Raw genomic sequence first — 24108 nt, forward strand, 5'->3', positions numbered from 1 at the left:
TCACTATTGCCGTCAGCTACACTATAGACCTTTCTCCTTATTTATCCCAACGTTCTTCTGCCCATCTAGGAAAGTTTGCACACAAATTAGTGTGCAACCTCATTACCAAAATCTAAAACTCATATGCGTTCACTATAATTTCTTATTGCACAAAGCAAGTCAGATAAAGTATGCTACGCTGGCGGCCTTCATCACCCTGTAGATCTTGGACAATGTACTGAGATATGGAGCCTACTCAGTAAGTTCGTTGACTGCCAGATCATCTGCCATTTCATTGCCAACTCCTATTGAACAACTGCCATGTAAAGTGGAGTGAAAGCATTAAGATATTCACTGTACACGGCACATCTGCATTGGTAAGCTTCATCATTTGCATCTCATAGAAAGGCTTTGTCCAGGGTTTTAACACTCCTCTCGTGTCATTTATGGCCCCATATGCTTTAAATGTTGCATAGATGTGTCCTAATGTGTATTTAATTGTCCGAAAGGCACAGAAAAATTCATATAGGTGGGTTTGTTGAACATCAGATCACCTGGGGAGCCACAAGTATATCAGGTAGTTGTTGGTATCAAGCTAACTAGGCTCTTTAAGGATAAAAGTAGGAGCTAAAAAGCTCCCAGCTCCTCCGAGTTTCGAACCCTGTGTCAGGTTTTAATTATTATCTGAGCCAATGTATGGATTCTCGTCGTATATTGTTCGGTTGATTTAGAAAATGACTAAAACCGGTTTGTATTCTTGAATGACCTTCATATGAGACATGTGCATGTAATTCACGTTGCATTTATTCATAGTGCCAAATGAAATGTTCCGTGCTAGCACCTAGCCCTTTCTCAGCCAGTCAAAATTATCATACCCTGTAGATATAGATTTTATTGCATGAATTCTCACTTTAAAGCAGTTTAGTAAATAAAATTGAAACATTTGTGCATTTTTGTACTCATCTGTAAGGCCCAGTCTATGGAAAACCAAAAGGTGATCGCAGTTTTTAGTGAGACAAAACCAATACAATGAATAAGACATTCTTAGGCAAAACATAGCTATATGTCTTTAGCCAATAGGACGCTACTGGGCCTAGGTTCCAAAACCTGGGCAATCCCGATGCCATCTAGAAGGACAAACCTACATCACACACACACACACACACACACACACACACGTCAGGAAGCCTGTAGGCCCATCAGTAAGACCAATCTGTACATTTTAAAGAAAAAGGAATCAAAGAAAAATTGGTGGCAATCTGCATTTTCAAGCATAAGGGTGGTGTAACGGCCGTTACCACAGGCCCGGCTCCAGAATGCATCATCTAGGTGGTGTTATTGGGGGGCCCCAATTTCCAGTTGGTGTGAAAGTAGCCTAAACCCACCCAGGAGCTAAATCATACAGCCTTCCAAGCCTCTGGCACAAACAAAACACAGGTTTGATTCTGTTTCCATAAAGACACTATGGACAGTTACCCAAACTGAATGAGCTAATGAAGATGAGTACTTTATAAACAGTCCCAGCCATGACACCCTCTGGCCGGGCAGTCTTGCACACTTGTTTGGTCAGAAAACCTCCAGTAAGTACGTACGAAAGGAAGCACTGAAACACGTCCCATACTCACCAACTGGCCCCAGTCCCAGGCAGGCAGGCAAAGCTGCTATCCCTCTGCCCCCCACAAGTACAGAGGATGCATTCTGATTAGGTAGGAATCATTATGAGAGGTATCCTTAGAGTGAAGAGCAACAAACTCACCACAAGGCAGGCTGCCTAACACCCAAGTATCAAAGAGACAGTCTGAAAGTCCCATTCTTGGCATCTTCAATTAGGGCAGGCATCAAGCAAACACCATTAGGGACAATATTCATTGCTACTGCATTGTCATCATGTGGCAGGCAGATTGTGTAAAGATTAAGGGCTCCCAAAGTCCATACCTGCACATTTTAGCCACTGTATTTTTAGTTTGGGCGCTTCAGTGACACCTTTAAGCCAAAACTATTGTATTCAATAACAGCTAAGTGGGAGTTGGCAAGTGAGGAAGGACACATAGCTTGTAGCTGTTTGGTTATTTACCCACCCACGGACTGCCCAGGGCCATGCTAATCCCTATGGTCATTCCCACCCACTACCTTCCCCTAGCCACCCAAAACACATCCCTCTCAGATCACATTGAGCTCCCTCCATCAATCCGAAATATCACACTTTTGGCTGCCAAACTTATTTCTAAGCAGTCTGCTGAGTTTATTGCAGAAGTAAATAGCTAATGGTGTAATAAAAACATGTTTTAACCAGGTGTGCTATTAGCCCTTGATTATTATATGTTGCTTGCACTGAAGTCCGGTTAAAAACAAGCATTGACAAAGCCAGGTGGCTTATGTATAGGTATTAAATAGGAATTTGCTAAGCACTGCTATCAAAAGTCTAAGCAATCGCATCATTTTCCCAGCACTGTTGCAAACCTATGGCCAGGTAGTACCACCATAATATCAGTGCCTAGCAAATGCATATCACATACCTAACCAAAAGCTCAAACCGTTGGTTTTGCCCTTGCCTTTTTAAGCAAGCAGGTTAAAAAGGCTTTTTAACCACCATGCCATTTGAGAGCAGTGAAAAATAGTATTTTGTTCTTATGTGTTCTCATTTGAATTTGGATTATGTGCGACATTGCAAGAGAAGCATTTTCTCAATACTCATAGAAGTGCCAGCCAATTAAAAAAAGTAAACAAAACATCTAACTCCCATCCAACCACTGCAGGGTTAGGGCCGACCGGCTTCTGCCTCCTCCACCTACCTGCAACTCCTACTCGGACCTAAAAAAAAGTTCCAAAATAAAGTGTAGGCACTGCAGCTGGCCCGTTACTGCATGCAGTGCAATATTGTGCCAGCAAGGGTGTTTAGACTTGGCCGCTGCTGCTTGGCCCACGCCTGCGCATAGTGAGGGGCACATGCAGAAATTACAGAACTTCACTGCTCAATGAATGCGCAGGCCAAGGCTGTGCGATCCAGCAGCCTTTCTGTACGTGTTGCTCTGGGTTGTCTTACTTCCATGACAAACGACAAACGCATTGAACCTGAGCTATCCTATTAGTGCTGCTTATTGTTTGGTAAAGCAAAGTGACAAAGTATGGAAGTGCTACCTTAAAGACGTCAGTAAACCTCATAATTGTGCATTTCCTCTGCGCCCAAAATCTGCTACGCTTATTCTCATTGCAAATGCAAACGCCTAGGTCAACTGCGAGTTTCAAAAGAAAGACTGCACATTTCAAATAGAGCGCAAGACTCTTCAGCTCACCTGTACCCTGCACCACAAGTCTGAGTCCTGGAACATCATGAGCTCCTCTAAAGCAGCGGGATGTCGCCGTGTCCCGGCGACGCTGTGCGTGTGGGGCAAAATAAAATATGGCGACCATGTGCGTGTGGGGCAAAATAAAATATGGCGACCATGTGCGCGTGGGGCAAAATAAAAATAACTACTGTGTGAGTAACTAGGTGGATGCATGGTTGTAAAGCACCCAGGGACATGGACAGGACTAATTTACACACAAATTCGGACTTGTGCAATTGACTTGTCCAGAGATAGAAGCACTGTAGAGCGTCATTTCACATGGCACTGTGCAAGCTCCACACCATAGGGTGCCTTGTCAATCAATCGAGAGACAAAGTGATTAGCGAATTCCCTGAGCGATGGAAAGCGGGTCCAAAACAAGCATTGGCAATACGAACAGTTTGGGCTTTTGTTTGGGCTTCTGTGCAGGCATGGAAAAGCATTTGCCAGGTACAGCTGTAGAGGTATTAACTGGCTATCGGGTGCAAAATGGTGCAAGTACATTGGTATCCAATATCACGCCTGTATGCCTCCAAATTAACCCTACACTATGCTGGTGACTACCGTGCGTGCTGCGTCCAGTGTGTGTATGTTTTCTTTTTGTTCATTAACGGAACGAAAAGAAAATGGTACACAAGCAATTCTTGGTCAGAGGCCTCCTTTCTGGGGGGCCAGAACAGTTTCTAGGGGGGGGCCGTGGTTCCCCCCCTGCCCCACCTGCCGGAGCCGGGCCTGCGTTACCAGCTCTGTGTTTTCGGAAATAATGGGGGTAAAATTAAGGCGAAAGGGGCGTATTCCAAAAATGGGGACGAGCATGGGTACAACTTTAGACTGAGTGCCACGGCACCACTGGGGCAGCCTGCCAGCCTCCCGAGAGGTTGAAAGCGCGACCGTGGAATCATTACATGCAGACCCCATAACGGTGTGGTGGGACAGGGGAGCCCCGGCTGAGCCCCACTTTTTTTTTTTTTTTTTTTGAGTCTGCCGGGCTCAGCCCTATCCCACTTAAAGCCCTACCTTCACCCACAAAGAGCCTTCTGTTAACAGTCGGACTCAGAGAAGGCAGAGTATTCTGAACATAACTTTATTCGTAGACTTCTTGCCCTGTACCTTCCATGTCCCTCCGTCACTTCCCTTCAACCCCTTTTCTTGGTCACAACTAGAGTGCTGCGCTCAACACTACAGGTGTATTTTAAATTACAAAATGTTAGTGATAATTACATATTCTGCTTGATGAATGTCTGGAAATGTACACTTTCCCTCGATAACCTGTTCTGCTGTTCACGGTGGAACTATTTCAAGCCCTTTCGTTTCAAAGGTCACATATGCAGGAAGCTTACCTCAAACGTCCCTGCTGGAAGACTGGCCCTGAAGACAGCTGCCTTATTCACAGAAATGTGCGACACAATCTGATATGCACCACCCCCGCCTCCCTGTGCGCAACAACTGAGCAGAATAACCCCTTGGCAGCAGCACATGTACTGCAGGGCTGTCCTTGCATGACTAAAACGACGGACCCTTCTGGTCAACCATGGGCTCTCTCAACTGTGATGAATGACTCATGTAAAACATAAAAGATGAGTCGATAATATGATACCGTAAAACACACTAGCATGTGAGGGGCATTACTTTTATATAATATAACGACCAGAACAGAAGAGCATGAAGTACAAGAGCAGTCAACAAAGAGCACATGTGGAGGAGAGGCACTGCAACTGCTGCCAATTGCCAGAGGGCAACAAAGACGCTGAGGAAAGTTGTTAACCCGGCCATTTGTCCATTATTATGCCAATATACATCATTCTTGTTCCTTTCTCTTGGCCCCTTATTTTCCCCAACCAGTAAGTTGCAGAATGAGGCCCGTTTCCTTTAAGGCATAAAAGGCCGCAGATTTTATTTTCACACATATAATGAAACACAGCCAACATCTGTGAAGATAGCTCCGAAGGTGCAGCGACTGCTCCGTGTCCAAAAACTTACTTCCCCCCCTTTCCCAACACAGTCCATAGTAGGCACAACTCCCCCAACCCTTCGTGCCTGAGACCCGCCTGCCCCTGCAGGTGTTCTTGGGCTGGGAGAGCGCCATTTGTTGGGGGGGGGAGCTGAGCTTCTCATTGTTACCACCAGACACCCCTGCCGTTAGGCTCCCAAGAGGCACTGGTCCGAGAAGAGTGAAGACCCTTCCAAATTCCTCCTGGCTCATTCAGAGTCTGTCTTTTGTGCTTGGTCGCCCAAACACCGCCACGCCACTTGGTGGGTTACCATCCACTGTGGCTCCCCCTCTTTCCTGCTTCCTTCTCTCGCTCCAATAGCTTTGTAAATATATTCCCCATAGAAGAGTCCCCCCCCATTGCCGACAGATGAACCCCATCTTTTAGAAAGTATTCAGTGGATTTTAAGATGCTCAGGCCATGTCTGATGTACTTCTGCCCCTGCCACCTTTCCATCTTGCTCTGCCTTAACCAGGGTGTGCCTGCTCTGGGACACTTCTGCCCCTGCCACCTTTCCATCATGCTCTGCCTTAACCACGGCGTGCCTGCTCTGGGACACTTCTTCCTCTGTCCCCTTTCCATCCTGCTCCGCCTTAACCAGGGCGGGCCTGCTCCTGGACAGTTCTGCCCCTGCCACCTTTCAATCATGCTCTGCCTTAACCAGGGCGGGCCTGCTCCGGGACACTTCTGCCCCTGCCACCTTTCCATCATGCTCCGCCTTAACCAGGGCGGGCCTGCTCCGGGACACCTCTGCCTGCCCTTGCAGGAGTTAGCAGCTTCCCCCAATTCCTTTGCACCAAGTCCGTAGTAGGCCCAACTCTCCCAACCCTTTGTGCCTGAGCCTACCCTGCCCTTGCAGGTGTCCGTGGGCGGGGAGAGCGCCGTTTCTTTTTTGGGGGAATCTGGGCCGTTGTTGTTACAACCAGACACCCCTGCTGTTAGGCTCCCAAGAGGCGCCGGTCCGAGAAATGCGAAACCCTTTGAGGGACATGACTTTCCTAGGAGTTACAAATGCACATCTTTTAGCGTTTCCAAACACTGTTAGACCTTGACCTGCTAATTCCTGGCAATATCACATCCCATTGTTTGTTGATGAGTCCCCCCCACTTTAATTATTAGGACTTGACCCCAGCAGCAAATTGAACCGCTGTGTACCCAACTGGGCACAGCAACAGTCCACCTCACCCAAGCGACCGGGTTAACAGTCAACACCCAAACGGTACTCGTCTACATTTGGAAACAAAGGTTTTAAAATATTAAAGGTTGGAGAAAAAAAAACGGAGAATATAAACATTTGAAAACCAAGAGGGCAGATAAAGACTGAAAATGAGAGCTGGATGTAGGATTGAATTGGGTAGGTGGTGACGACTGATCTAAATATGAAAAGAAACCCCTTTTTAAAGACGACAGGGCACAGCTTTGGACAAAGAAGGTGGAAATGTTAGCACAGTAAAAATGAGAAAGTAGCAGCGCATCCGTGTTACAATGTTTTAAAAAAGCACTGGCAAAGCCAACCATTTTGTCTTATGTACGCACGTGACAAATTTCCCAGACAATGCCACGATGGTACCATCTGGCCATAAGATGCCAATAGGTGGCAAAGTGTGTTAACAGGTGGGTATATTATGACGGTGCCCAGAAAATGCCCATCTAATGCCCACGGCTCGCAAATTCTTTAAAAACCCACTAGACCTGCAGGGCGTGTTCCTTAAATGTGCATACTCAATGTATAGGGATGGGTGACAAAACTACTTACCAGGTCTTCCTTTAAAACGGTGCATGTTACCATAAGCACACTTCATATTTGATGCAATGCTGCCACCAAAAGACCGGCCGTGTATTTGCTATATACTACTAACAAACCCATACTGGCAAGGTCTAGTGCCATGCAAATCTTACTCGCCAGTCATAAAATCTCGTCGCCAATGCAAGTGGGCTAGTAGATTTTGCAAGCCCTGCTAATGCCCATCATTGAGCCAAAACTATTGACTTTGCCAATGATTGTTATGAACAGGAATGCAATGCAAGGAACAGGTTAAGGACACACATACTCACTACAAATTAAGTCACACACTCAGACGAAACATTTTTATTACACAGGGATCTGGTCTATTGCAGCAAAAAAGCCATTTCCTTATAGGAGACTGCTTAAAAAGAACACCAGTCTCCTGTTAAAACCACAGTGCCAGCTCAATGAGATCCGGGGGGGGGGGGTGTTTTACATGGTGAGGTAGTGGTTGAGAATGGGCATAGGGACAAGAATGGCAATTGGGTGAATAAATAGCCAACCAATATCCAAAGCTCCACTTCCCATGCCAATAGTTGCAACTTATAGACCGCGCTTAAAGCACCTCTTGAATGCCAACTTTTGATTCTAGAGCGCTCAAGTTTCAAGTGGCCATGCATAAGAAGGCCATCAAGTTCTGCTTCGTCCGCCCTACCCCCCTTTCGATCTTGCAACTTGTAGGTTTTTTTTCTTTCCCCATTTGAAATGTAGGAAAACTACAAGTTCCAGAAATCAAAGCAAAAAAACATAAAAAAATAAATAAAGGACTGAATTGCCTTCTCACGCCTCACTCGTGGCCACGGGAAACTGGAGAGCTCAGCGATTCTGGCCTCCCTTACACTTCAAGAGAGCTAATCATTTGAGCTCGCATTGTAATATCAGTGAGCTGAAACGTGATTCAAGAAAGCATTCGATTTGCCTCGGTCTGCAAACCAATGGTTAGCGTGGCATATTGTGATTTGCCTCTCCATTTTCCACGGCAGCCCTCCACTCCAGTCTCTAACAGTGTAAACTGAAAATAAAGAGTTGCTGTAAATATTTCCGCAAAGGTAATGGGAAATGCGGGATACAAGTGGCCACTCAAAAAGCAGGGACAGAAATGTGTGCGTAGGCTTGGTCAAACTGGGATTGGAGCACACAACATGCAGAAAACACAGTTGCATTAAAATATGAAATAATCAAGGACGTGGAAGTATTTCTCTTTTGAAAGCTGCCACTGTGCAGAATTTGCAGTCTGCACAGTAATACCACTGGTGACTAATGAATACTTTGCTTTCGAAAATCAACCTCGTGACTTTTCTTACCCATCATCCACAAAACATGTTGACCAAGAATTACCAAATATATTCAGGTGACGAAGGTCAGGTGTGAATACAAAATTTCGATATTTCATTGGATACATCCTATTTACTGAGAAACAAAGTGATGGCCACTTAAATAGTTAGACATAAAGAATACATACACTCGATAAAACGTAATGATGGTGTGAAACGGGCACTGCCAGTTTAAAGCTACTCATGAGCACTTACAAATCAAAACGTGTTCTTGTACCCAGAAACCACGTCTGGTTCAGCACAATTTAAGGTGGGCTATCTACCTTATATAAAAGTCAAATTAATCAAATTACTTTACAACTCTCGTATGGTCCCATGCCAGGAGTGACTAGAAGAAAGTCAGAAGCGGTTGGCTTCATCAGTGCTTGTTTTTAACAGGACTTCAATGCGAAACAGATCTAAATCAAGGGACTGCAGGCACACTTGGTTAAGACATTTTTAATTACAGCAGGAGCACATTTTACAGTTGCAATTAAGCCATTGACTCTTAGCGGACAGTTTGGAACAGGGTGGAATGGTCACAGGGATGTGTATTGCCACGGGCAGTAGTACATGAGTGGGTAAATAACGAGATACCACGTACAAGCTGTGCGACCCTCCTTACAGGCCATCTCCCTCCTAGCCTTACTCCAGTGCAACAGTTTGGCTTATGGGTGGCGCTGAAGTGCCACCTCACAGCCAAAACAAAAACGCATGCATGTACAGGCTGGGGTACATGAAATAGATTGGACGGTACAGGGAATGTCAGGATGGGAGCAGAAGAAAAGGCCCTTCAAACACAACGTTCACCTTCTGCCAACCAATGCTGCCAGTGAACTCTAGTAAACACAGGCCCACAACAGAACATGAAGACTACAAATAGTACATGGTTCGACACATTAATAAAACTAAAATCTACTCAATCCATACTGCACTGCTAAATGAAGAAACCCATTCACTTGTCAAAAATTCGAAAATAAGGCCAAGGACCTAGTGCTATCCAGGGCACACTACAGGACTACACAATAAAAGCACAAAGGTTACCGCAAAGTAAAACTACTGGAATCTGTCCTGATGACTGGCACTTACCTACTAATACTACCTTGCTCTGTTCTTGGTGACTCTGCACTGCCTTGCCCTGGAAGGGAGGACTGTCTTTAATAAAAGTTAGGACTTACAACGCGATCCCCCTATGCTACCAAACATATCAGGGCTCGGGTGAACCCTGTATGCACTGAATGGATAGTGTACTACACTTGGAAACACCCAACTTGCTTTGTCAGGAAACAGACGCTCTGCCAATCCTTCACAGACTGTGCAACCAAGTTCTGGAACTTCACCATAACTCTAGGCCTCGCATTATACCACCAAACCGCCAGGAAGGTACCAAACACATTTTCAAGCAACACACAATATAATGGAACCTAAACACTCATAAAAACAATAGTTACCCCCGAAAAGATCCAGATTCCTGCAGGCAACACGCCAGGGTTCCTTTTCTTACACTGGGACCAGTCCCGCACGCCCCTCAGAATTCCTCCAAGGTGCTCAGGTGTCAGCCTCCAACATTCACCTTCTGATGTTAATTACATAAAACAATGTGTACAGTGAGCAATACCTGAACCAGACCTAGTACACGTTGAAGAAGACTATAAAAACAACCAAAAATCATCGTGACTCAGGATGCAGATTTATTTCCATCACCATCTACAGCAACATCTGCTCAAACTTGGAGGTGTGCATATCAATTTCTGGCGTTACTGACCCAACCATGTTATCTGCAATGCACCCGCCAGAGCCAGACTCAAAACCAGCACAGGTAGTCAAACCAGAGGTGGCCACACTAGTTATTTCAGAAAAACAGCAAATAAAAGGGAATCTTTGGGCCATAGTTTGAAATGTTTGGGGTACAGGTCTAGTGGTGGAATTTGCTTTATCCTGGAAAATGCTGATCAATGCCCACACAGCAGTTGCTCACGCCGCAGACATCACATCCTCAACTCATACAACAACCTTGACGCCCTCTTCACTGAAACATGGGTTACGCCCCTCCCCATGTATTCAACAGCCTTGTACCCCATGGCTACTGCGTCCAACATGCTGACCGGCCATGAAAAGCACAGGAGGCGGAATACCAACCATCCACAGACGCGATTGGACTCGCTCCATCATCCCCTCTCCCAGAACAAGCCTGTTCGAATTAGTTGCCTGCAGGTTCCCTTCATCTCACAAGGAATTCATCACCTAACATCACATCCTACAGACCACCTCAAAGGAGCGATTCATTAACAACATCTGCAACGTACTCTCCTCTGTTAGTATGAGACTTGGGATGTTAAAATATCAGGCCAACACATCAGTGTGTGGTAATTTGGCAATCAAAACTGAAGAGTTCTTTCACAGACACAGGATACATGGACCTTAAGCAAATTGTGCTCTCCCCCCCAACCCCCAAGCACAACAAAAGCAACACCCTAGACCTAGTCTTTACATCATCCCCATCACCAGCGCAGACACTATGCCGCTCAACTAGTTTGACCAAGTTGCCATCCCACTGTTCAACACCCACTTGACCATGGCCCACACAAGTCAGGCTAAATGCCCCCTCACTCGGCGCTGCTCATTTAAAACCTCCACAGTCAATGAGCTAGAAGCAGACTTGCAGACTTACCCATCACAGTAAATACCTCAGTCGTCAGAATTATTCAACAACGCTGCTATGGTGGATAGTCATTACCGCCTAAAAACCAGCTGCCCCATGGTACACTGCCAAGCTCGCCTATAACAAACGCTAAGAGCCCTAGAGGAACGGTGGCACAAGACCTGCGACCTTGTAGATCTCACAAACCTCAAATCTCTCCTCACCAACCATAGGGTTCCGATTTCCGATGCTGAAGCTGCTTACTACTCCCCCCCACCATCGCAGCATCCTCTAACAGTAGCAAATCCCTCTTCAAAGTAGAAAAGCATTGTACCAAATCCTCAGTCGAAACAGAGGTGCCAGCACATCTGAAAAAATGTGATGGAATTATAGAGGAGCAGTTAGACACTTTCTTGCTAGTTCCTGCCCCCTCACTGCCATCATACTGGAATAGTCAGAGAAGAGCAGTAAATGTGGACCCCTTGTGTTGTTCTCATACCACATCGAGTGTATGAGAGACGTTATGCACTCAGACAGCCATACACAATGTACCCCAACGTTGAGCCAATGGAAGGATGCCGCATGGAAGGATGTCAGCACACACCTATGGACATCCTGGAGCGTTAAGTGAACTCCGACAAGGGCAGAGTGATGTCATTAAGAAGATATATGAACCTATGTTGAAACGATATGAAAATACGAGTTACAATGTAACTGAAGCACAAAGAGAAACATGTACCTAAAAGCTAAAGTAATCACTACTACAAAGAAGATCAAGTTACTTACTGATCAATAACTATAAATATGCAGTAATGCAAGGTAGAAAGGAAACCTATAGAAGCTTGCTTCAAAAAAGGTATATATAACATGGCTAGGATGGCCATGATAGGAAAATGGAAGCGGATTTGTGTCCGATTCAACTAAGCTACCTCAGAAACAGACTAAAACGGTAGGATCAGGAGACGCGGAAGAGCAGTTGTGTGTGCAGAACCGATCATGAATCAAGGTTTGCCCAGAATGAAGGATGCTATTTTAAGGAATAAGCACAGGACACAAAAGGGAGTTACATGGATATGCTTTGCATGTGGGACACTCCTCCCATTGAAGAAGAAAAGGTTGGTCAATTATAAGTGTACAAAGTTCATATGCGATAGAGAGAGCAAGTCTCTAGAGGCCAAGATGAGTAAGTGCACCCAGCATAATTAAATCAAATAATAGAAAATAGAAGGTCCAAATAGACAAATTCGTGGTCTGCTAACACGCGATTTCGGAGACGTGAACAATGGCTATTCATCAAGCCTTAGACGAAGATAGTGGTGTGCTTACAATCCCTTGAATGTTCCAGGCCAGTGAGCAGCCAAGAAGGTCAACTAAAAGAGGAAGACTTGGCTTACGTGGCCTACCGATGAGAGGTGATGGACTAGTTGGGAAAAAGGGGAGCCGTCTGGCAGGAATCCAACACCTAAATTTCGTTTCACTGACATGCTACTAAAGAGTCAAAAGTCCAAGGTTGGGATAGCATGCCAACCAATCTGTGAGTTTTTGGGGTTAACCTAACATACAATGTAGCATAGAGCAATCCACTGATAGTTTGCCCATTATAATCAGTACTGTATGCATTTAGAGCTAGTTTAAGGTGTGCCCTACAGATGAGGGGTAGCCAATGATGCACTAATCCTTCTATGTTTTATAAGTAGATCTGTTCCCTTAACCAATCCTTCCCCTCAATATGTTTTGTATTTTGCCATGCAGCAAGCCATCATAAATGCTGCACACTGTGGTATAAGACCTTTGCGTATCAAGGTTAGTTGTTAGTGTGCATGCATCAAGTTTGTCAGGTTTCCCTACTTTATGTACTGAGAATAAAGAAGTGTTTTACCACCATATTCTTTGAGTCTGTCTGGTTATTTGGTCTGTGACCTTTATTTGTAATTCCATCTAGCACAAGAGACGCTTCAAGGTGCTAGAGCACAGAATAAACAACTTTTTCAAAGAGACAGAAATTAGACATAAACTACAGATCATTGAATTAACCTCACCAACGTTAGCCTCTCCTGTAACCCAGCATGGAAAATTGTCCCTCTACACCGAATTCTCTCTTCTCTCCCCTGGACCTCCTAAAACCCTTGCCTTCCTTAAACCTACCTCCTACTCCGATACCGTCCCAGCCTCCATCATTAAACAGTTGATGGGCCCTGTGCCCAACTCACTTCTTGGCATCTTTAATGCCTCCCTCAGAAGAGTCATACCCGGACATCCTCAAGACTGGTCTCATACAACCTCTTTTGAAAAAAAATGACCTTAGACCCAGATGACCTGGCCAACTAGTGGCCCATTACGAACCTCACATTTATCTGCAAAAATGTAACAGCTACACCTCCTAAAATGACCTTCAGTCTGGGTGCTGTCTCAAATGTAGCATCGAGACAGCCACCATCAAGGTGGTGGATGATGCCCTCCAAATCATGGATAAGTGCAACTCATGCCTTTGTCATACGCTCTCTGGTGCATTCAACCCCATCGAACACTGCATCCTACTAGCTGACAGGATGGGATTCTCTGACACTGTCCTGAATTAGATTGCGTAGCCTTCATCCAATCTTGGATGTCAACTGTACCTCACACTTGACCATCTCCAAAACTGAATTGGTTCTGATCAGTCCCCACTAAACAACTCGTACAGTGGCTCAATGATATGCGCCTAGAAAGGTTTGATCAGTAACTCTCGGATTCAGCAAAATCAGTAGGCTTTTCCATAGACAGCAGCCTGTTCCAGGAACACAAAGCAAAGAAGGCCCAAACGGCCTGGCTCCAAATATTCAACCATCGGAAAATCAAACCGCTTATCCCGCCACACGACTTGCGGACTGTAGTGCAGGCCCCTGTAGCCTCACACATAGTACGGGAAACTCCCTCCTGACGGGGCTCCCAATCACTCACTTGGCTTCCCTAAAAGCACCCCTTAGGGGTGCATGCAAATTTGAACGTATCACCCTCGTCGTACGCAAACTATATTGGCTTCCTCTCCAGGCCAGGATACTGTTAAAGACTGCATGTGTTATCTACAAAGTAGTCATGAGTAGCACACCAGTGTACCTGGTAGCTAAACTCAACATATTTGGTGGGGAATTCTGTTCATGCAGCAAACTGACCAACCGGCTCAAATCAAAACTCATCTGCAAAAGAGAGGAGCCACAAACAATTTGCTCATCACGAAACCGCCCTGTGGAACTCGATCCCAAGATCATCCAGGAATGCCCCCACAGTTCCCCAATTTCAGAAATCTCTGAAAGCGTGGCATTTTCAACAATACCGGACCTAGGTCTAATCCCAAAGACTTCAACTCACAGTACTGCACTACTGTTAAAAGATGCCAACACAAACACTGGATTCCCACACACTGCACAGCACTCTGTTGCTCCCAAGCTTAGTTTGCACTGTAACAAAAAAAATAAAGACACTTTCTTAAATAAGAAAGCACAAATACTAAAGGCTGTGAAAGTGGACCTTCAAGGATCATGCGTTTAATTTGTATTATAGGGTAGGGAATATTGATGGTGGGCAGCACTGACATACTAGTTGGCTGCCAAATGTCTTGCCAAACTGCGCCAAGTGAATAAACAGATTAAATAACAAAAAAAGGTGCATAATGTAGGTTTAATCCAAGCTGTTTAATTGATTCGTCTGTCTTAGAAATAGAAGGCAGGCAGCAGAGGAAACACAGTGTAGCCTTTATACCAAAAGTGCTAATCTCATCTGTGAAATAGCTCATTTGACAATTCTTCGGTGCCAAGCCATCTAACTTATGGTAAATGATTCTTACATATTTCAATCAAACCAATCTCTGATTTTCACACGAGATATTTTTGATTATGAATTCCAAACTGTGCCATTTCCATGTGTGAATTATATTGATCGATTACAAATTTGAAAAATATAATCAATAAGTCACATGTGAAAATGGATGAATGTAGAATGAATAAATCAATAAAAACAGTCTCATGTGAAAATCAAAAATATTGTTTTGAATAAACAGATGAGTAGTGCTACTCCAGGCTAATATTGGAAGGACGCACATGTTCCAGGGTGGTTGCTAGTGTTCAACGAGCATGATATAGTTCAAAAAGGTGTTACCTCTGCTTAGTGCATGACAAATAAAATCCTTTAGTTCATACAGTGTCAACATAAAATCAGCACAGCTCAGGGTTCCAAAACGATCCTAGGATAAAACAGACTGAATAGGGTTGCATCAAATAAAGATTCATCCAGCACATTATGCAGCATCAACTTTGGGCATTGCTGATGCTTGAGCTACCACAATATTGAGCAATGTAAAGCAGCCTTTTTTTAGCATATCTCTGCCATTTTGGTGGCCTAGTTGCATGCGACCCTGCCGGAAAAGTGGAGGGGTTGGTTGTTAATGGGATGAAGAGGCAGGTATGAATTCTGAAGTCTTCGTGCATGCAAGCCAGAAGTACCAGAGTTCTGAGTGCCGGCATAAGGACACAGTGGTTAGCAGTGATTTCCCAGTGCTTCATCCAGAGGTGATAGCCGAAGATAGATACATTTGAAAGTCAGTAGATCAAGACAAGGCTGTCATGGGATAAGGATAGGATGAGGAGTGAGCAGTAATGTTACTTCGTTAGTATGGTATGTTTGTAGACAACAGGCTGCCATCTGTGAGGATTGATCGGCGAGTAGCGTAAAGGTGGTAGAAGATGTTAACAGGCTATTTAAAGGGGAAAGGATTGGGTTAGCGAAAGTGAGCCTCTTGGTTCAAGATTGCTGTTATCGCACATTGTGGTCTCTGGGTGAAAATAGTTCTGATCATACTAGTTCAACAAAAGGAGCACGGGGAGATCGCCCCGAAGAAGTCTGATCTGCCATATTCCTTGTATGAACAAGAGCTAGCAGAGACAGTTCCAACAAGACGAACAGACCCATAAAAGTGTGGTCTCTTTGTGGGCGTTTGTTCGATGTTCGAGCTGCATTGGTGTGGTAGCAGCTTTAATGGTGCAGCGTGACAAATCCAGACAATTTATTTATTCAGATTTGTAGAGCGCACGTCAGCCCAGGGGGCATCGTGGCGCTTGTTACAGACATATCTTAGTTACATAGGATACATTATTTACATAAAATACATTATTTACAGTGGCAATATGACGTTTGTACAAATTTGCAAAGCAGTATATTTACATAGATACGCGAGTGTCTCATATTATTGTGCAAGGAAAGAGGTCTTCAGTTTCCTACGAAAAATCGGGAGTGAGCTCTCCGCTCTAATGTCTGCAGGAAGAGCGTTCCAGGTCTTGGCGGCAATGTAGGGGAAACTTAGGCCCCCGGCTTTGGCTTTTTTGATGTGTGGGATGTAGAGTAGGTTGGAGTATTGCGTCCTGGTGGGACAGGAGGAGGAGGGTTTGGAGATGGTCTCTGATAGATAGGACTACCCTGAGCCCGCTACGCAAGACCCTCCCTAGGGGTCTGGGCAAGTGGGACCTCACTGGGAGTGAGTCCTCTCTTGGGGACAAGGGCTCTCATTCCGGAAGATTCCCTGTTGAAACCACCTTGTCTGCATACATGAATACAGAAAAAACGTGTAAATCTTCTGCAACCACAGTATTTTACAAAGATCCGTCTTTACCCTTCTTGGCTGCAGGTAATGCTGAACACAACCTGAATACCTTGGTCAACAAAGAAGGACACTGTTCAAATTGTTTCTGTGACGTGTATAAGAAGAGGATGAATTGTAAAGCAAAGAGACTCCTGCGGAAGCAGTGGAACTGCTACCAAGAGGCCAGTGTCTGCAGTATTGATGTCCTGGAGGGGCAGAGCCACGCCAGAGCTAAAGCAAGGAAGGAGAGCAAAATACCAACCGAACGCGTGCCGGTTGGAGTTTTAATCAGACCTAGAAGCCCAGGTCGTAACTGGAGCAGAGACAGAAAGACACTAGTCTGGCCTGGTGGCGCAACCACGCAAGACCTGTGGTGACCCAGGTGGCCGGTCACAGATGCCAAGACCAGACCATATGAGGGAGCCCGGATCCCCACGCTCTGTACATGCTGGACTGTAGCTAAAGAGGTACGTAGCCACAGGGAAAGCCGATGAGGTTTCGGAAGCCTGAGAAACCTGACGGAATACATACCGCTACAAGGTACGAACATTGCATAATAGCTGGGGAACACATCCAGTTTATGAGAGCCTGAGAAAGCCAACTGTGCAAATACCCCAAAAAAGGGAGAGTAAGAGTAATACGAGAAGTGTGAAAAAATGCTGGAAAAGCTATTCAAATTAAAGGAGCTTGAGAAACCAGAATAAAAAACACCTCTTCAGGTTTTGTGAGCCTGAGAAACAAGAGAATGCAACAAACGCATGAAAGGGGGGAAAAAAGGACATGAAAAATTGAATCAAGACAAAGTCAGTCAGAAAGATTACAAACTTTGAACAACCCTATTCAAAATAACTTGTGTGAAAGTAAAGAATCCGTCTGAGGACTACAGGACTTGGGGAGTCCCAGCACCTGGAAGGAAGGAGGAGACAGAAATGTTTTTTGTGTGTTCCCAAGCAATCATGGAGGAATGGAATTGTTTGCATCCATAAACAGTTTTCTTTATCAAGAGGAGGGACTGAAAAGCTTAACCAGGTACATAGGCTGGAAAGAATATCCTGCTACGAAAATGGAACACAAGGACTGAAACCAAGTCAAGTGTGGGCCAGGCAGAAGCCTTGCCGAACTAGAGTACAACGCCTCCCTCTTTCCTTCTTTTAGCTATAGTGGTAGGGCCAGTTAGCTGGATAGGATTCCTACTAAAGAGCTTTAATTTGGACTTCAGCATCCACCCTTAGGTTTTGTTTTGTTAGGTAGGGAACTTCCCTCATAGAAATAGGGCAAGTTGGGTTTTGGATCTTTTAATAAAACCCTTGAAACATGACTCACAAGCGTCCAAGTGCTAGCGTGTCATTTGACTAGCCAGGTTTTCAGGCAATTTCTGAAGGCGAGCTGGCTTTCCTTCAAGTATAGCTGTCTGTGGATAGAGTTCCATAGCTTGGTAAAGAGAAAAGCCAAATCTCCGTGGCATTTACAATTGAAGCTCGCCACTGTTACTAAAGCCTGGTCACTGGACAGCAGCATCATGGTTAGTTTGTAACGGATGAATTGCATCGTGGTCGATTCTGAGCCTCCAGCCATGCAAGGTATGTAAGGGGGGCCAGTGGAGCAATTCTAGGGTTGCGCCGCTGGGTTGAGTCTTGACGCCTCTGAAAGTGGGTCAGACACATTTTGACCCCTTAGTAGTAATCTGTTCAACAAGTAATTAGAGAGCACCAAGTATAGGATTTTGGCAGATTCTCATTTTGAGAGCAATGCCGGTCATGGTTCTAGGCATGAAGCTAAAATAAGAATCACTGGATTATACGATTTGGAAGAAGCAACTTTGCTTAATGGCTTTAGTAGGAGGCTGGAGAGTAAGGGCACTTCCTGTGAGCAGTACTACCTTTTTAACACAGTGTAGGATTTAACAGGCTGGGTTGAGCAGTAATTAAAGTATGTTATGTTATGTTATTTTGCACTTATATAGCGCCTTATATACCATTGGTATGGTCTGAAGGCGCTGGTAGGTTGAACGCCCTTGGGAACCGAAGTTCTTGTCAGTATAGGGAGGAGAGAGGGTCCAAAAGGTGCGAGTGCGCAACTGGTATGTGTGCAGCTGGTGCGAAAATTCCTGTGGAAGCTGCTTCATAGCGGTAGGTGTGGTGGCTGAGAGGTCAGGGGTATGTGTTCGAATCTGGCAGGAATTATCCAGACCGAGAGTGGCAGCGTAAGGCCTGAGGAGAACGCCTGGCTGGGGGTGCGAGACCAGCAGTGATTACATAGAGTGATGTGGAGTGAGCGGCGTCATATGTTGATATGAGAACAGTTATACCGAATGGTGTCATAGTATCTCTGTGTTCTAGTTGGGTGGTGGTGTAAGGAGAGAGTAAGCGTGGGGTGTGATATGAGGTATGATCTTTTAAAGGATCCATGCATTCTAGGTATAATATGGACGTCATACAGTTAAGCAATTCGTCCGTTCTGCACATTCGTCGGCTCGCCACACACGTCCTCTCGCTACACACGTCCTCTCGCCACACACGTCCTCTCGCCACACACGTCCTCTCGCCACACACGTCCTCTCGCCACACCGCGTCCTCTCGCCACAACGCGTCCTCTCGCCAAGCATGTTTTCTCTCGTCACACACGTCTTCACTCCACACACGTCTTCACTCCACACACGTCTTCACTCACTACACCCGGCCGCCCTCCATACCAGGCCGCTCTCTACACCCGGCCGCCCTAGACACCCGGCTGCCCTCCACACTCATCCGCCCTCCACACTCATCCGCCCTCCACACACATCCGCCCTCCACACACATCCGCCCTCAACACACATCCGCTCTCCACGGTCATCCTCTCTATATGCTCGTTCGCTTGTATACGATCGTCTGGCCACGCGTTCACCTAGTCTATACGTTTGTTGGTTCAGTAAAGTTAATTTTATACGCCCTCATCAGTTCTACGTGCTCCTTAGTTCTGTTCGCTTCTCTGTATTTGCGTTCATATTAGCTTTTACATACTGCTATGTGCATTCCATCGGTTCAGATCTCCTTAGTTTCTCATTGATTTATTCGTAATACCTGCTTCCCTGTATTTGATCTACTTTAGTCGTTTATTGATAGGCCGGTGTGATGGTGCTAGTTTGGAAGCCGATTGGTTTTAGGGGAAGAGCCAGGTTTTCAGTAGTTTGCGGAAGGACGTGAAGTCCTCAGTTAGGCGGATGTGGGGTGGGAGCGAGTTCCATAGGGTTGGAGCTTGGGCTGAGAATGATGTTCCGCCTATCCTGATTGAGTTTGTCTTAGGAATTGTTAGGAGGCCGGCTGAACTTGATCTTAGGGTGCGAGAGGGATGATATGGTATTAGTTGTTCTTGAAGATATTGAGGTCCAGTTTTATGCAGTGCTCGATGGGTGAGGCATAAGGTTTTGAAAGCCACCCTACGGGCTACTGGAAGCCAGTGCAGTGTCTTGAGGGCTGGGGATACGTGGTCTCTTGGACCTAGCGCAAGTAGCATTTTGGCCGCCGCGTTTTGTGCTCTTTGGAGTTTATTCAGCTGGTAGGCATGGATTCCGAGGTATAGGGGGTTTCCATAGTCCAGTCTGGATATAACGATTGATTGGACGGCAGAGACTCTGTTCGGAAATGAGAGGTATGGAAAGATGCGCCTGAGGGTTTTAAGGTGGTAGTGGCAGGACTTTGAGTCATTGTTGACTTGGCGCGAGAGTGTTAGGCCGGAGTCTAGGGTGCATCCAAGATTTTTCACTGTGTTGGAGGGTGTCGGTGAGTTGCCCATGGCGGGTGGCCAGGGAAGAGGGTGCGGAAGAAGATCGGAGTTGCCGCACACCATGATTTCTGTTTTGGCGGGGTTTAGCAGGAGGTGGCTTTGGGTCATCCAGCGGTCAATGTTAAGGAGGCAGGCTGCCAGGTCGCGTCGGGAGTTGGGTTTCGAGTTCAGGAATTTTAAGATTAGTTGGGTGTCGTCGGCGTAGTTGTAACATATGATGTTGTGTGAGCGAATTATTGGCGGGAGGGTGATCAGGTAGAGATTGAACAGCAGGGCAGATAGACATGCTCCTTGAGGGACTCCCGTGTCGACTGGTCGAGCTTGGGAGGTAAGGCCGGAGAGTGTAGTTATTTGGTGCCTGTCTTTGAGGAAAGAGGCTATCCATTTAAGAGCGGTTCCACGGATTCCTAGGGAGTGGAGGTGGTCTAGGAGGATTGAGTGATTGATCGTGTCAAAGGCAGCGGATAGGTCAAGGAGGATTAGTGCTGCGCATCCTGCGGCGTCTGCTGTCATTTTGAGGTCGTCCCAGATCGACGTTAGGGAGGTTTCGGTTCCGTGACGTGATCTGAAACCTGATTGAGCAGGGTCTAGGAGGTTATTGGCTTCGACAAAGGCATTTAGTTGGGAGTAGACGGTTCGGTCAATGAGTTTGGCAAGGAACCTGGTGTTTGAGATTGGGCGGTAGTTTTTGACCTCGAGAGGGTCGAGCGAAGATTTTTTTATTAGAGGTTTGACGTATACCATTTTGAATGCCTCGGGAAATATACCGGAGGAAAGGGAGTCGTTTATGATAGATCTTGCATGCTCTCCTGCGCAAGTGGAGGCAAAAATTCCTTTGAGAGTTTTGGCTGGGCAAGGGTCTAGTGGTGATCCAGATGGTTTGCGGGCAGATAGAAGTTTGAGAAATTGCTCTGGTGATAATGGACTAAAGGATTCGAACGTTGGTTGCGTTGAGGTCGCAGGTGAGGGGCTGGCCGGTGCGGGCGGCGGAGTGTCAATTGGTTGTAGGAGAGCCAATTTGGTGTTTAGAGTTTTAGTCCTTTCAATAGCCGTGGTGTAAAAATGGAGGGAGAGTGAATCACACAGTGATTGTGACGGGGTCGGGATGGTTGTGTTACAGGCTGGATTGGTGAATTCGGAGATGATTTTGTGGAGTTCTTTGCTTGGGTTTTTGGAGTTTAGGATTCTCCTAAAGAGACACTTAATGGAGCCAAAACAAATGGCATGTACAGTGCTGGATGGCAAATATGTATAATTCCGCCCCCACATTAGTCATGTGCCATTTCCCCTTGTGCGTTTCTGGCATTGTGTGTTGCTGAACTTTGAAAAGTGTGCTTGGGGAGAGGTTTGTGGCTGCAACTGGTTGCATCTGCTGAATGCCAATTCAATTGAAAGAGTAAACGATGACCAGACTTTACAGAACAGTGCTGGTTTTGGGCTAGCTTTTCAAGTGTGTGCCCGTTGTGTGAAGTACTTTTAATGATGGTTATCACTTGTAATGGTGTGAACGGTTCTGCTGTCCTTAGACCATATCCTGCAATTTGTTAGGGTTTTGGGATATTTCAGTCTGCACTTGGCATAACAGGCAACATATCATCTTTGCTAATGCTCTTTTCTTGTAACTGTCCAATACATAACACAGATGGGCTTTATCCGTAAGCCTGGCAAAGAAAAAACAAAAAAAACAAAATCAGCACTGGGAAGAATTGTCATCTGCATAATAGAGATGCCTTGTGATCCAGACACTCAATGTGAACTACAAACCTGTTCATTCATTAATAAATGTCAATATAGCAGTTTACAGTCTGTGGCTGTACAGTTGCCAAACATGTAAACAAGATTATGTACTGACGCTCTACATTCTTTTGTTTATATCCCTTTTCAAAAGTCACCATTTGTTTGAACCATTACCTACACATTTTTAAGAATCTGGCCCCAGTGGAAGCACAATGACTGGTGAACTGATTGAATGGGTGACACACAAATTCAGCTAAACCATAAAGACGAAACTTTATCCGGGAAAAGTAGGAGCCCTCGATCGGACATTACCCCTATCAAAGCATACCTTGTCCAGTCTATGCAAGGACCTGTATTCTAGACTCGAAAGTAGACGGAAGACCTCAGAAAAACATGGCAGCAAAGAATATCCAGTGCAAATAAAGGATGCTTAAAGCACAACACTGGGGTTCTGGCTTTACGTTCCAACGTTAACAAAGACCTGCGTAGTAAATCAGACATAGGAGATGGACAAGACATGCTTGAACAGTATCCTTTTTTAAATAAATGAAACCTCCCCTAAACCCTACTCCTATGGTGGATTGCCTAAGATAGGGAAGATTACCTATGCTAGAAATCAACAAAACGAGTGCTTGTCAGGATGTCATAAAATAAATTTAGTCTTTTTACCTATCCTACCTTACCAACTATCCTACCATTATACAAAGAAAGACAACACAATTCTAAGCTCTAGCTCAGTATAGGGTTAGTCACCCTTGGTTAACTAGAGTGGTGGCTGGTTTTCTGACTCCACCGCCCCCACTGAAAGATTTCTTATGGCTTCCTTCTGCTCTTGGACTACGTAGAACAGTTACAAACAAAAGAAATGTCTCTCAGCTTCTCCTCCGGGTCAACACAAAGCCCTCGTCAGGTATTCCGTATAGTTTCTAGATCATCCCTTCTCCTGGGATGTAGTCTCCCTACGGGTGGGGACGGATGGGTTTGTTCTTTGCCCCTCCTGGGTTTTTGAATTGGTTAGCCCCATGCGGGCTTAGGGCTTGCGGAACCTGATCTGCTCAATTATGCTTTTCACCCCTTCCCAGGGTATTCAGGATTGTTAGTCCTGTATGTGCTTTAGGCCCACTCTGCCCAATGTGGTCTATAGTTTTTCACTATCCTGGAGTACTGCGCTAGCCCAGTATGGGCTACAGGCCTGCTGGGCCCAGTCTGGTCAGGCACCTGTTCACACTACCTTCTCCTCTATTTGGATCGTTAGCACCATGTGGGCTTTTTGGGCCTGCTCAGCCCAGTTTGCTCGGTCGTTGCTTCTATCCCCCACCACACCCCACGCTTCTGGGTTATTCGGATCGTTAGCCCTGTGTGGGCCTTGGTGCGGCCTTGCGCTCTCAAACTGCTCCTCTGGAACGGTTGTGTACCTGTGAGCCAACACCACTACTCTGAACTGCAGGTGGTCATTATGGCCCCTGCGATTTGCGTTCTTCCTCTTGCTTTGGTTCAGGCGGTCTCCTGTCCCCACAGTACCTCTTCCATTACTGGATTTCAGTGTCAGCTGAGGATGTTGCCGGCGCGTCTTGTTTCTCTGTTCTCTTTGGTTCTTCGTTGGTTCCCTTCTTTCCGGGAGTCCTAGTTTCCGTGGAGCAGCAGCGCTCTGTGGGGCTCCATCTACTACGCACATTAAATGGTTCTCAGCTCTGTGTGACTGGGAGCATCGCCCTCTGTTGCGCATCCATGTAGATCAGAGCCTCCTGCTCTCCGGGGGAATTCTCCCTCTCTGGCTTGACTTTCCACTGTATTTAAATCCCTCCCTGGAATGGAAGGAAGGAAGTAAGTAAGTACTGTAGTAGCACCACTCTGCGTGAAGAGGCACAGACAAAAAGTCAGAAACCACTGACCACAAACATATACTGACTGTATATGTTTGCCCCTTTCACCTCCCATATAACTAACAAACATGGGAGGGTT

General features: G+C 45.7%; 1 protein-coding gene across 2 annotated transcripts in view; it reads right to left on the bottom strand.

Moving 5' to 3' along the window:
* Positions 1-24108, bottom strand: part of ENTPD7 (ectonucleoside triphosphate diphosphohydrolase 7) — a 482207-nt gene that overhangs the window by 373322 nt on the left and 84777 nt on the right. The window lies entirely within an intron of this gene.

The sequence above is a fragment of the Ambystoma mexicanum genome, chromosome 8 (assembly GCF_040938575.1).
Source record: "Ambystoma mexicanum isolate Mex_15411 chromosome 8, UKY_AmexF1_1, whole genome shotgun sequence".
NCBI classification, from domain to species: domain Eukaryota; kingdom Metazoa; phylum Chordata; class Amphibia; order Caudata; family Ambystomatidae; genus Ambystoma; species Ambystoma mexicanum.